The 13,652-nt window shown below is 40.7% G+C and overlaps 1 long non-coding RNA gene across 1 annotated transcript; it reads left to right on the plus strand.

The window, feature by feature from the left end:
* The first annotated feature begins 1,942 nt into the window (after positions 1-1,942).
* On the plus strand, positions 1,943-12,984 carry LOC309621840. Its single transcript, XR_014240286.1, has 2 exons — positions 1,943-3,803; positions 9,878-12,984. It is a non-coding gene; the product is annotated as an uncharacterized lncRNA (long non-coding RNA).
* The last annotated feature ends 668 nt before the right edge of the window (positions 12,985-13,652 follow it).

Below are 13,652 nucleotides of genomic sequence, written 5' to 3' on the forward strand. Positions count from 1 at the left end.
TAACCAAGACACAGCGGCAGGCGTGGCCTTGAGGGTCCAGAGGACTTTCCAGCTCATGGCTTGAAGTTTTTCGATAACAACACTGTTGACATTTGGGGCCAGATAATCTTTGATGTGGGGGCCCCTGTGCTTTGTAGGATGTTCAACAGCATCTCTGGCTTCTACTCATTAGACACCAGGAACACCTGCCCAACTATGACAACCAAAAACATCTCTAGACATCACCAAATGTCCCCTGGAAGGCCAAATTACTCCCAGTTGAGAGCCACTGAGCTAAGCTCTTTCCTTGTGTTCTGTGATGAATTCTTGGACTTTTAATAATCCCCCCTTTCTTCTTAAGCTATTTCAATTTAGTTCATATTACCTGCAACACACAGAGTCCTAAAAGCTCTCCTAACATTTACTGAGATGCTAAATATGTCCCAGGCCCTGTGCTAAGCACTTACAGGCATCATGTACTTGAAGGCTCCTAACAATCCTGTGAGTCAGGTGCAAGTTTTTGTCCTCATTTTACAGAAGAGGAAACTGAGGGCCTGAGAGGAAAGTCACCCTCGTCCCTGAATGAAGCAGACATTTTGGAACCATGAGACTCTACTGCAAAGTCACCACTGAGCCGTGTGACCAGCAGCTATGCTCTTGTCCCAGCCCCTCTGCTTATATTGGGTTGAATCATATGAAATTGCCATTTTGATAGGCCAAAGGAGATCATATATCAGCCACTTCATTTGGTTCAAACAAATAACTCCTGCCCTTTGCCAGGAATGCCTGCCCCATCCACAGACCCTAGCCGTTCTTCAGGCTGATTTCTATTCCAACGTCTTCTGCGAGGTCTTCCTACACCATGCTGGCTCACAGAGATGCATTCGTTTGTTAGGTCTGCCACAACAGAGAACCACTGACCGGGCTGCTTAAACAATAGACATTTGTTTTCTCACAGTTCTGGAGGCTTGAAGTCTGGGATCAAGGAATCGGCAGGGTTGGTTCTTCTGAGGCTTCTTTCTCTCCTTTGCTTGTAGATGGTTGTCTTCTCCCTGTGTCTTCACATGGCCTTTTCTCTATGCCAGTGTATCTGTGTCCTAATTTCCTCTTCTTATGAGAACAGTCAGTTGGATTAGGGCACACCTTAATAACCTCATTTTAATTTATTCACCCCTTTAAAGACTGTATCTCAAATGCAAACCAAGACTACAATGGGCTATCACCTCACACCAATCAGAATGGCCATCACCAAAAAATCTACAAACAGTAAGTGCTGGAGAGGGTGTGGAGAAAAGGGAACCCTCTTGCACTGTTGGTGGGAATGTAAATTGATACAGTCACTATGGAGAACAATATGGAGGTTCCTCCAAAAACTAAAAATAGAACTACCATATGACCCAGCAAACCCACTACTGGGCATATACCCTGAGAAAACCATAATTCAAAAAGAGTCACGTACCACAATGTTCATTGCAGCTCTATTTACAATAGCCAGGACATGGAAGCAACCTAAATGTCCATTAACAAATGAATGGATAAAGAAGATGTGGCACATATATACAATGGAATATTACTCAGCCATAAAAAGAAACGAAATTGAGTTATTTGTCGTGAGGTGGATGGACCTACAATCTGTCATACAGAGTGAAGTAAGTCAGAAAGAGAAAAACAAATACTGTATGCTAACACATATATATGGAATCTAAAAAAAAAAAAAAAAAATTGATTCTGAAGAACCTAGGGGCAGGACAGGAATAAAGATGCAGACACAGAGAATGGACTTCAGGACATGGGGGGGCGAAGGGTAAGCTGGGACGAAGTGAGAGAGTGGCATGGACATATATACACTACCAAATGTAAAATAGATAGCTAGTGAGAAGCAGCCTCATAGCACAGGGAGATCAGCTCGGTGCTTTGTGTCCATCTAGAAGGGTGGGATTGGGAGGGGGGGAGGGAGACACAAGGAGGAGGAGATATGGGGATATATGTATATGTATAGCTGATTCACTTTGTTACACAGCAGAAACTAACACACCATTGTGAAACAATTATACTCCAATAAAGATGTTAAAAAAAAAAAAAGACCATATCTCAAATACAGTCACATTCTAAGTACATGGATTTGAAACAGCAACATATGAATTGCGAGGGAGGAGGGGGACACAATTCAGCCCATAACAGCTTTTCCACGGATGGGGCTGGGGGGATGTTTCAGGTGGTGATGGCGAGTGATGGCGAGCGGCAGATGAAGCTTCGCTGGCCCGTGCTCAGTTCTTGCTGTGCGGCAGGGTTCCTAACCGGCCACAGACTGGTACTGGTCAGCGGCCTGGGGGTTGGGAACCCCTGGTCTAGAAGATTCACTTGTCTCTCAGTCATATCTGTCTTATCTGGATCTTGAAGTGTTTTGCTTTACACAAGTGTGGCTATCTTGCCCCTTCAAGAAGTCCGTATGCTTACTAAAAGCACTCCCTTCCCCAGACATAGCGCATTGCTAGGTGCACATCAATAAGATATTATAAAGTTTGGGTACCTTGAATATTCTTGCCATATTAAAGCAGGAAGATTGATTTTTTTAAAAATCCAAGGATTTCTTATAGCTTAAGCTTCCGTGGCTCATTGCTCTTTAAAACCAGTTTTTATGCCATTAAAACATTCTTTGGGGTCTCTTGAAAATCTTTATTATTACCTTAATTTTCCTCATGATGAACCGGCACCAATGCTATCAAGAACTGAGCTTTAAAAGCACTCGAAACTGATTTTCTCTGCTGGAGATTTTCAGTTCTAACTGCTGATGAAGTAAACATGGGCTCTAAGACTAGGGGAAGAGAAAGAAAAATATTAGGACCAAAACAGATAAGTAAACGTCTACGAGCCCAACCCACAGGCCAACTAAAAATAGAGCTCAAGCATGACCACTTTCTTAGCCCAGCAAGAGTGACTTTGAAGAGTGGCTGATGGATGTCATTGCTTGGAAAGGAAGTGTAAGTTTACAGAATAAATGTAAATATATTCATTCTAGGGAGTTCTTTTCAGATTCACGTTGTCTTTTGGCGCTGGTCCACAGCGTGTCTGGACTGAAGGATTTAGCGTGAAGGATTTAGAGCTCTGTGTTCTGAACAGTCATTGTTTCTTCTAGGACATGCAAAAATGTCCAACTTATAACATTTTTATTTGACTGGAGAATATGGCGAGCAGTCCCTGCCCCCAAATTTCCCTGATGAGTTGCCTCTGTGTGGGATTTTATTAACCATATTTCTGCAGTTGTTTGTTTGTCTTCTTGCAGCAAATATTGATTGGGTAGCCGCTCTGTGCTGGTTTGTGATTTGATTCTACCCTGCTACATTGTCATTAACTACTTTGGGTCTAGGACCAGCTACAAGATATAGAGAGGCAATAGGAGTGGTGATTAAAAAGTGGATTCTGGGGCCAGACCGCCTGGGTTCCAAACAGACTCCAACACCTCCTGCCTCCTTGGCTATAGGCAACTTTGCCTGTGCCTCATTTGTAACACAAGGAGAATAATTTATTATTATTATTATCCTCATGATTTGTTGTGATGATGAATTTATGTAAGGCACATGATTTACTTATTGTAGTTCCTGGAGCATTATAAGAGCTGAGAAGTAATTAGCTGCTATTGCTATTACTGTTCTTCAGAAATATTTTTGAAATTTATTTTCTTGGTATTTTCTGCTACTCTCCCTCTTTTATTTGGGCCATTACCATCACAAACCACTGCTTTGGGGAAAAGTTGCTACAGCAGAAGGAAGTGAGAAAAGGCTTTTGACATTCAGATGCAAAAGAAGAGGCAGAAAGAATTTATGGTGAGTTGGAACAGCCTTCCACCTTCTGAGATGAAACTTTTCCCTCAGTGAGGGGAAGGGGTGGCAAAGACATTCTAGGAGCCTAAGAAAGGGGGACCCTCGTGCTTTAGGGTGGAGGAAGGGGACAATTCAGAGCATCTGGTGCATGACGTGAACTCTCAATAGATTTAGGGAGACTTAAAAGCAGATACTAGGTGCCTTATAGAGGCTGGAAGTAGACAAGGTCTTGGTCAGTCTCTCAGAGCTCCCTGTGGCCAGTGCAGGTGGGTGAGGTGGGGAGGAAGGAATGAGTCTTTGTGTGAAGCACTAGCTTTAAAGATACACAAAGTTTGACTCCAAGGGGACTTACAGACAAGACTCCCAGGAGCAATGTGCTCGGGTCCTACGTGGACCATATCTGAAGATGAGAACCCCCTGCCCAGCAGCCCTATCTCAGCATGACATAGGACCCCAAGAACTTAGATGTAATCATGGTGGGGGCGGGGAGGATGGGTTGGGGAACTTGCAACAGTTATTATCATTACTGAAAGTTTTTGAGGGCAGAGACCATTACTTAATACCCTTACAGAACCTGGTATGTAGTAGGTGCTGAATAAAATTTGTGTTTGAATGGCAGGCGCTGAATTAGATGCTCTGGCTATACAGGTAAGAAGGCAGGATCCTTGCTCTGCAGCAGCTCAGAATCTAATGTGGACACACACACACACACACACACACACACACACACACAGTGGGGTAAAGATAGCAGGGGTGCAATGAAAGCACCATGGAAAAAGCCCCCACATCTTATTGCAAAGCTTTAGAGAGGGAGAGACGTTGGCACTAACTCACGCCAAGGGCATCTCCAGCAGAAGGAGTAACATGTACACAAATACAAAAGCAAGGAACAGCATGGTATGTTTGAGGGGTGACTGAGGATCAGACAGCACCAAACCCAGCCGACATTTCACTTCCTGCTAGAATGAAGCAGAAGCTGACAAAGGACACATGTGCCCCAGAGGGCTCTCCAGGGCAGGTTCTTTTTTTTTTTTTAATTTTTAAAATTTTACTTTTTATACAGCAGGTTCTTGTTAGTTGTCTATTTTACACATATTGGTGTATATATGTAAATCCCGATCTCCCAATTCATGCCAACACCACCACCCCCACCCCTGCTTTCCCCCCTTGGTGTCCATACGTTTTTTTCTCTACATCTGTGTCTCTATTTTTGCCTTGCAAACCGTTCATCTGTACCATTTTTCTAGATTCCACATATATGCGTTAATATACGATATTTGTTTTTCTCTTTCTAACTTACTTCACTCTGTATGACAGTCTCTAGGTCCATCCACATCTCTGCAAATGACCCAGTTTCATTCCTTTTTATGGCTGAGTAATATTCCATTGTATATATGTACCACAACTTCTTTATCCATTCGTCTGTTGATGGGCATTTAGGTTGCTTCCATGACCTGGCTATTGTAAATATTGCTGCAGTGAACATTGGGGTGCATGTGTCTTTTTGAATTATGGTTTTCTCTGGGTATATGCTCAGTAGTGGGATTGCTGGGTCATATGGTAATTCTATTTTAATTTTTTTAAGGAACCTCCATACTGTTCTCCATAGTGGTTGTATCAATTTACATTCCCACTAACAGAGCAAGAGGGTTCCCTTTCCTCCACACCCTCTCAAGCATTTGTTGTTTGTAGATTTTCTGACAATGCCCATTCTAACCGGTGTGAGGTGATACCTCCTTGTAGTTTTGATTTGCATTTCTCTAATAATTAGTGATGTTGAGCAGCTTTTCATGTGCCTCTTGGCCATCTGTATGTCTTCTTTGGAGAAATGTCTACTTGGGTCTTCTGCCCATTTTTTAATTGGGTTGTTTGTTTTTTTTAATATTGAGCTGAATGAGCTTCTTGTAAATTTTGGAGATTAATCCGTTGTCAGTTGCTTCATTTGCAAATATTTTCTCCCATTCTGAGGGTTGTCTTTTCATCTTGTTTATGGTTTCCTTTGCTGTGCAAAAGCTTTTAAGTTTCATGAGGTCCCATTTGTTTATTTATGTTTTTATTTCCATTGCTCTAGGAGGTGGATCAAAAAATATCTTGCTGTGGTTTATGTCAAAGAGTGTTCTTCCTATGTTATTCTCTAAGAGTTTTATAGTGTCCCGTCTTACATTTAGGTCTTTAATCCATTTTGAGTTTATTTTTGTGTATGGTGTTAGGGAGTGTTCTAATTTCATTCTTTGACATGTAGTTGTCCAGTTTTCCCAGCACCACTTATTGACAAGACTGTGCTTTCTCCATTGTATATCCTTACCTCCTTTGTCACAGATTAGTTGACCATAGGTGTATGGGTTTATCTCTGGGCTTTCTATCCTGTTCCATTGATCTATATTTCTGTTTTTGTGCCAGTACCATATTGTCTTGATGACTGTAGCTTTGTAGTATAGTCTGAAGTCAGGGAGTCTGATTCCTCCAGCTCTGTGTTTTCCCCTCAAGATTGCTTTGGCTATTCAGAGTCTTTTGTGTCTCCATACAAATTTTAAGATTTTTTTGTTCTAGTTCTGTAAAAAATGCCAATGGTAATTTGATAAGGATTGCATTGAATCTGTAGATTGTTTTGGGTAGTATAGTCATTTTCACAAAATTGATTCTTCCAATCCAAGAACGTGGTATATCTCTCCATCTGTTTGTGTCATCTTTGATTTCTTTCATCAGTGTCTTATAGTTTTCTGCATACAGGTCTCTTACCTCCTTAGGTAGGTTTATTCCTAGGTATTTTATTCTTTTTGTTGCAATGGTGAATGGGATTGTTTCCTTAATTTCTCTTTCTGATCTTTCATTGTTAGTGTATAGGAATGCAAGAGATTTCTGTACATTAATTTAGTTATCCTGCTACTTTACCAAATTCATTGATTAGCTCTAGTAGTTTTCTGGTGGCATCTTTAGGATTCTGTATGTATAGTATCATGTCATCTGCAAACAATGACAGCTTGACTTCTTCTTTTCCAATTTGTATTCCTTTTATTTCTTTTTCTTCTCTGATTGCTGTGGCTAGGACTTCCAAAAGTATGTTGAATAATAGTGGTGAGAGTGGACATCCTTGGCTTGTTCCTGATCTTAGAGGAAATGCTTTCAGTTTTTCACCATTGAGAATGATGTTTGCTGTGGGTTTGTCGTATATGGCCTTTATTATGTTGAGGTAGTTTCCCTCTATGCCCACTTTCTGGAGAGTTTTTATCATAAATGGGTGTTGAATTTTGTCAAAAGCTTTTTCTGCATCTATTGAGATGATCATATGGTTTTTATTCTTCAATTTGTTAATATGGTGTATCACATTGATTTATTTGTGTATATTGAAGAATCCTTGCATCCCTGGGATAAATCTCACTTGATCATGGTGTATGATCCTTTTAATGTGTTGTTGAATTCTGTTTGCTAGTATTTTGTTGAGGATTTTTGCATCTATATTCATCAGTGATATTCATCATCTGTAATTTTCTTTTTTTGTAGTATCTTTGTCTGGTTTTGGTATCAGGGTGATGGTGGCCTCGTAGAATGAGTTTGGGAGTATTCCTTCCTCTGCAATTTTTTGCAAGAGTTTGAGAAGGATGGGTGTCAGCTCTTCTCTAAATGTTTGATAGAATTCACCTGTGAAGCCATGTGGTCCTGGACTTTTGTTTGTGGGAAGATTTTTAATCACAGTTTCAATTTCAGTGCTTGTGATTGGTCTATTCACATTTTCTATTTCTTCCTGGTTCAGTCTTGGAAGGTTATACCTTTCTAAGAATTTGTCCACTTCTTCCAGGTTTTCCATTTTATTGGCATAGTGTTGCTTGTAGTAGTCTCTTATGGTGCTTTGTATTTCTGCAGCGTCTGTTATAACTTCTCCTTTTTCATTTCTAATTTTATTGATTTGAGTCCTCTCCCTCTTTTTCTTGATGAGTTTGGCTACAGGTTTATCAGTTTTGTTTATCTTCTCAAAGAACCAGCTTTTAGTTTTATTGATCTTTGCTATTGTTTTCTTTGTTTCTATTTCATTTATTTCTGCTCTGACCTTTATGATTTCTTTCCTTCTACTAGCTTTGGATTTTGTTTGTTATTCTTTCTCTAGTTCCTTTAAGTGTAAGGTTAGATTGTTTGTTTGAGATTTTTCTTGTTTCTTGAGGTAGGATTGTATTGCTGTAGACTTCCCTCTTAGAACTGCTTTTGCTGCATCCCATAGGTTTTGGATCATCGTGTTTTCATTGTCATTTGTCTCTAGGTGTTTTTTGATTTCCTCTGATTTCTTCAGTGATCTCTTGGTTATTTAGTAACGTATTGTTTAGCCTCCATGTGTTTGTGTTTTTAATGTTTTTTCCCTGTAACTGATCTCTAATCTCATAGCATTGTGGTCATAAAAGATGCTTGATATGATTTCAATTTTCTTAAATTTACTGAGGCTTGATCTATTACCCCAGATGTGATCTATCCTGGAGAATGTTCCATGTGCACTTGAGAAGAAAGTGTAATCTGCTGTTTTCGGATGGAATGTCTGAAAGGGCAGGTTCTTGATTGGTTAGAATTGAAAGCCTTCTCTAAAAGCACTGACTTTTCAGGCAGGTCCCTCCCAAACATGGGATTTTTCTTAACAAATCATTACGGAAGCCAAAAGGAGAAATAGCCTGGAGCTTGGACAGCTGGACGCTGGTTCCGTCTCCATCTCTTACTAGCTCTGTGATTTTTACCAAGTGATTTAACCTTCTCCTGCCTCTGAAAGACACAGTCCATCTATTACCTGAGAGTAAACAGAAAAATGGCAAGACTTGCCTGAGATTTCATCTTGGTGTTGCTCAGAATGGCTCTGAGCAGTGGGTTGGAAGAGGCAAAGAAGGGGTAGAGTCGAGTTGTTTTCAGCAGAAAGCACCCCACTGAATCTGACAGATTCACTCAGCCAGTTAGAACAAGCCCATATGCCTTAAGGCAGGAAAATGCAGAATGTACCAGAAGAGCTGAAGGGAGACCAGTGGGATGGGTGAATTAATATTTATTGAACTACTTTGTTCTGGGCATTATTAGCGAGGATGGGAAAATATAGATCCACAAGGTACAGTTACTATTCTTAAGAAAATAACAATTGTTCATGGGAGGAAAGCATAAGGGGACAGGTAGTGCTGAGACAATAGGACAGATTGTACCAAGACTTGGCGAACACAGAGAAGGGAGCTCCCCAGCTTATCTGCCTTTAGCGGAAGCAGGAAGGGGGAGCCACGTGGAAGGGATGGTGTTTGGATTGGGTCTTCAAGACTCTTTCATAAATATGAAATCAAGAGAGAAGCAGAGAAGACAGTTTACAATCAAGCTTTAAATTATGTTTTAGTGGTTATTTAGCCCTGAGGTGTGACAGTAATCTGATAAAACATGAGTGCTTCATCATTTTGAATAGATTTCTGTATATTATTGCTTTTTCCTTCTTTCCTTCCTCCCCCACACGTTTTCATGTAAAATTGTTTTCTGGCATTCCTTGGGCCTTTGTTCTCTGCCTTAGTGAAGAATATTACACACTGTCTCTGTCCAGATTAAGAAATCTGAGTCCAGTTCTCGGTTCCAGCTGGGAGCTGGTAATTGAACAGAAAAAAATCGCGCTAGAAACTTCGAGATGAGGTGGAGAAAGACCAGAGCAAATGTTTGGGGCTATAGTCAGGGCAAAGGGGGTTTCAGAGAATTCTCCTCACCTCAGCTCCCAACCCTTTCCAAGCCCTTCCATCTGTCAGTCACCGTACAAAGGAGAGAGGAAGAGAAAAAGGAGAAAAGGGAGGAGAGAAAATTTGGCTGGAATGATGGTAGTTGGGTGGTTAGATCTGGGGTCAGCCAGTCTCGTTTTAAATCTTTCTATTCACTAGTTATGTGACGTCAGGCAAGTTACCAAAATGTTGTTCGAACTCTCCCCCCTTCTGTATAATGGTGAGAGTAATCAAGCCTTCAGCTTAGCCTTGCTGTAAGACTAAGGAAGTCATATACTCAAAACAAATATAACAGTGCCTGGAACATACTTACGGACATAGTACATATTGTAAACTGCTATTTTTTTTTTTTTTTTTTTGGCCTAGCCATGCGGGATGCAGGATCTTAGTTCCCCGACCAGGGATCGAACGCGCACCCCCTGCACTGGAAACACGGAGTCTTTTAACCACTGGACTGCCAGGGGAAGTCCCAAGACATAGTACATATTAGCCATTACCATTTGTCTACACATCACCTTCCCCCACCCCCTTTCTTGGCAATAGACCCTTAAGAGGGTTGGACAGGACCACAGGATTACCTGTGGTATCACCTCCATCCCTCTGACCTTGGTAGCTGGCTCAGGGAGGGACCTATGACACAAATGGCCCCTAGAGTCTTTTTCTGGGTTCTCCTACTACAACCAAACTCTCCTCTTGGACCTTGGACCAGTGCATCCCTGGGGTGGACAGCTGCCATGTCCCTCCCACGTGGAGAAGTCCTGTTGGTGACTGTGGAGGATGAAACCTTGTAGAACAAATGAAAACTTTAGAACAAGCAGAATAAAGTAGTGTGTGGTTTTATTTTGTTTTGTTTTTTTCCACCACGCTATGTGGTATGTGGGATCTTAGTTCCCTGACCAGGGATCAAACCTGTGTCCCCTGCATTGGGAGTGCAGAGTCTTAACCACTGGACCACCAGGGAAGTCTCATAAAGTAGTGTGTGCTGAATTCAAATCCCAAGGTCCCCCAGTATTCCATAGGTCCTCAACAATTCTTTACATTTGGAGTTCTACCTACATCTTGCAATGAACTCCCTTTTTGCTTCAGCCAGTGTGAACTGGGTGCAAGTCAGACCTGAAGAGTCTTGACTGATGCAAAGGAGCAAAGGAGGGAGCCTAGAGAGACAGGAGATGCCCCCAAACAGCTTGACCTTGCTTAGCAGAGGGCCAGGAATGGGATGCCATGTAACGGAGAGCAAAGCATCTTTCTCAGACCTCCTGGTCTAATTACCAAGGAGACCAAGAGATTTAGGTTGATGACTAGCTTTCCATAAAGTGCTCCCAAGGCTGTTCTGTTTAAGCTTTATAGGGTGATAGAAACCATTTTTAATCCTGAGTTTGGAATTTCTATCCTGAGAAGTCTATCTCTATTGCCATGTGGTCTTTGGACCACTTGTTTTGAAGACTTGGATTGGTTATGGTTATGATGACATTTTCCTAAGGAATCGAAAAGAGAACAATGATCTCATAACCCCTATATTTCGGTTCCAGTTAAATCCTGATTCATGTAGTTCATACTGTATATCAAATGTATTATGCAAAATACATTAGAATAATTATTAAGAAACGTAATGCCATCCATTATACCTTCTTTGAAAAAAAAACTATTAAAGATGTGGTTTAAATTGATGCCTTCGTTAAGTTATACGTTAAGTTATCCTCGTATGGTTTTTGTCTTTTGAAGCTAAGAAATGCACTTACAATAGCAACAAGATTTGCTTTTGTAAGACTTTAACATCTCTTCTTTGCCCAGTCTCCCTTCAATCAGGAATCTTCTGACCACTAAAATGACAAATGATCTCAGCCCTCAGGAGGCCTAATAAACAATAACAAGTTACCAGTGAGGGAAATTCCCTAAGGTCTTGCATTCAGAGAGAGAGAGAGAGAGAGAGAGAGAGGCCTCAGAATAGAGCCCATCAGTGGGGGCTGGGAGCAGGGGGAGTGTGTAGAAGCTGAGCCAGACCACCCCTTAAGCACATCTACCCAACACAGTCAGGCAAGATGAAATAGAAATTAATCCGGCCATCCATCAGTACTATCAGTTTGAATTTTGAAAGGGTATGGCATAACTGGCTTTCTCTGGAATGTAATTTTTAACATTGAAAACAGCTATCATTGTAACATCATTAGAATTACCAAAAAAAAAAAAAAAAGGACAATATCGATTTATGTGTTGGCAACCTCTCATAAGGACAGGGATGGTTAATTTACTTCAGGAAAATTAATTACTTCAGGGCTAAAATGATTAGTTTCATCCATGCAGGGAAGTAGCCATGTAATGATGGTGGTTTTAATCTTGTTAGTGACATTTTCTAGTCCTAGGTGAAAATAAGGCTAAGTTGTTGAAACTAGGGTAAGACTTGGTGGATCCCAAGTAAGGCAAAATGAAATTTTATTACTTCTTCTGTTGCCCAAGACCCTGTCTGGGAGGAAGGCAAGAGTCCCTGGCTTAGCCATTATCCCAGGCAGGTGACATTGACAGCTAAAACAAAAAAGGCAGGTGGGACAAGCAGAAGGAATTAATCTGGGCAGCCCATGGGTCTCCTAGGAGCAATGGATTTGCCTTGTCCAGTGAAAGAGGAGGCTCTAATTTCATCTTTGGGTAACTCTTCGGGGTCTCATTATATCAGGCTGTCCTAGAGAGAGGCAGAAGCCTCCTTCTAGAGTGATCGCTTGACTTGGTTTGCTGGGAATGAGGAGTTCTTAGTTTTGGTACTAAAACCAGAACAGTACTTGCAACAGTTGATGACCCTCTCTCCTCTGTTGACCTTTGTCAGGGAAAAGCAAAACTCCTCTTATCTCTTAATGTAAGAGACCAGGCTTTCAAAAGCAAGGACTTATTCTCACAATAGCCCCAAAATTTGTTTACATGATGTTTTTAAAAATTCTAGTTCCACTCAAAGTTCAACATAGCATTTGAACCTAAATACAAACTACTGAACTCTACCAAAGTTGCACCATCATGCTCATACCTTGGGTTCCACCAGAAGAGGCAGAGAGTTATTTATGAGAGGAAACAACGTGGAATGGTGAGAGGAAGGGGCAAGAAGCAAAAGGCAACATGGCTTGGGATTTGGGAGATGGAGTTGGGGAGTTTTGAGAGAGTAAAGTGGAGATTTGGGCAGCTGCTCTGATGTGAGGAAAACATGGAGATGCTTTTCAGGAGTTTTGCCATGTGTACTGGGTGGATGTCACCTGGTGTCTCTTTGAGAGATTTCTCTAAAGAGGTGATCATGTTATCTGCTTATCGGTGCTCTACGGGGTGCCAAAATGGGTCCCAAAGAAGCCAGGTGACACACTTATTTCCTCCTAACATGATTGATTGCAGTAAGTATTTGAATTCCCTATTCTTCAACTGTCAACATTATTAGTAACTTCCCAGCCTACATCTGCATAATGTCCTAAATGACAGAGTATATCAGATACATTTTAAAACTATATGACAATCTCATTTTAAGTATTGCCTGACCTAATCAAGGAAGCCAGATACAAACTCAAATATGCCTGGTTTTATTCTAAGTAATCTTTGTACGCTAATTAACAGTGTCTTCCTGGAAACCAGAGTGAATTTCCAGCTGAGAGGTTGCTTTAAAATGACAGAGATTGCTTTGATTGTTCAAAGAAGGGAAACTTGTACATATCTCATACAAAAGTGTGAGGAAGTAAATTTGCCCAGTAAAGGAAAAAGGTCAGAGGGAGCTAGAAATGAAAGAAAAAATTTTTGAAAAAAGACCAAGTTCATATCTATAAAAACTGTTATAAATGCCCAGACTACTTCTTTTTATCCAAATTCATTTCCTGGAGGCTCATGACCATTTATGTTGGGGTTTAGCTTATCTTTTATGCAGGTCATATATTTTAATCTCCAAGCATATCAAACATGTTGAAAAGAGATTAAAGAAGAATTTTTAAGCTTCATAATTTTAAAGTGAATAGAATTATGTTATTATTAGTTATTATTATTAGTTATTAAACTATTAAAGAGTTATAATGAGATTCAAAGTGTAGGGCGATTTTAATGCTTTCATACTCACCATTGATGGGATTCAGACATCAATAATGTAAAATATATTGTGTAAACTGCATTTCAGTCCATTGTGCAT

Source organism: Balaenoptera borealis (assembly GCF_965194805.1).
Source record: "Balaenoptera borealis genome assembly, contig: HAP1_SCAFFOLD_1048, whole genome shotgun sequence".
Taxonomy (NCBI): Eukaryota; Metazoa; Chordata; class Mammalia; order Artiodactyla; family Balaenopteridae; genus Balaenoptera; species Balaenoptera borealis.